The 1,011-nt window shown below is 40.7% G+C and overlaps 1 non-coding gene across 1 annotated transcript; it reads right to left on the bottom strand.

The window, feature by feature from the left end:
- Positions 1-414: 414 nt before the first annotated feature.
- On the bottom strand, positions 415-521 carry LOC125499156 (small nucleolar RNA R71). The gene has a single exon (XR_007275874.1). It is a non-coding gene; the product is annotated as a small nucleolar RNA R71 (small nucleolar RNA).
- Positions 522-1,011: the final 490 nt, after the last annotated feature.

Here is a 1,011-nt window from a genome sequence, read left to right as displayed (position 1 = left end):
AAGAGGTCAAAGAAGAAAACAACAACAAGAATCAACAATAGGAGTCGAAGCACCACCAAAGTCTCTAAGGGATATGCTATGCCCCATGAGACCACCACCACCATTACCAGACCAACAACAACTACTACTCATTTCGAGCTCAAGCCACAGTTCATCCAGTTCATCTCACAGGATTCATCATATGCGGAAACACCCAAAGAGAGCCCTACTGATTATTTGGCTAACTTCTTAGAAAAATGCAATACTTTGAACTTAACAAACGTTTCTGATGATTTAATTCGGTATTGTGCTTTTCCTTTTTCTCTCAGGGACGAAGAAAAGGAATGGTTTAAAGAAGAAGTGAGGAAGATTGCCACATGGCCAGAACTGAAAAAGGCTTTTCTGTACAAGTTCTTCCCTCCTATGAGAACTTCCAAGTTCAGAAATGAGATATCTGGTTTTCAACAACATGAATTGGAGTCTCTCTATGAAGCATGGCAGAGATACAAGGCTTTGCAAAGGTAGTGTCCACACCATGGCATTCCTGAGTGACTATTGATTCAGACATTTTACAATGGTCTGAAGCATGAAGTTCGAAGTTCTATTGATGCCATATCTGGCGGTACTTTCATGGCTAAAACTCCATAAGCTGCGAAGACATTGTTGGATGATATGGCTACCAACAATTACTTGAATGACTGGAGTGTGTCTCGTGGAGCCCCTAAAAAGGGAGGTAAGTATGAGGTTGATGCTATTGCTACTTTAACTAACATTGTGCAAGTTTTGGCAGCTAAAGTTGATCAGTTAAGTAGCGGATCAATAGCACCTGTTTGTGAGATTTGTGAAGTGCAAGGTCAATCATTTAATGAGTGTCAATATAATACCATGGGAGCGGGAACTGAGCAAGACAATGCCCTCCTAAACACAAACACAAGACCACTAAATAACCCATACTCAAACACATATAACCCAGGTTGGAAGAATCACCCAAATTTCTCTTACAAAAATAACCAACCTCCTAACTCTCATCGG

This window comes from Beta vulgaris, chromosome 6 (assembly GCF_026745355.1).
Source record: "Beta vulgaris subsp. vulgaris cultivar EL10 chromosome 6, EL10.2, whole genome shotgun sequence".
NCBI classification, from domain to species: Eukaryota; Viridiplantae; Streptophyta; class Magnoliopsida; order Caryophyllales; family Amaranthaceae; genus Beta; species Beta vulgaris.
The sequence above is the reverse complement of the archived record's forward strand: the minus strand, read 5'-3'. Positions and strand labels throughout refer to the sequence as shown.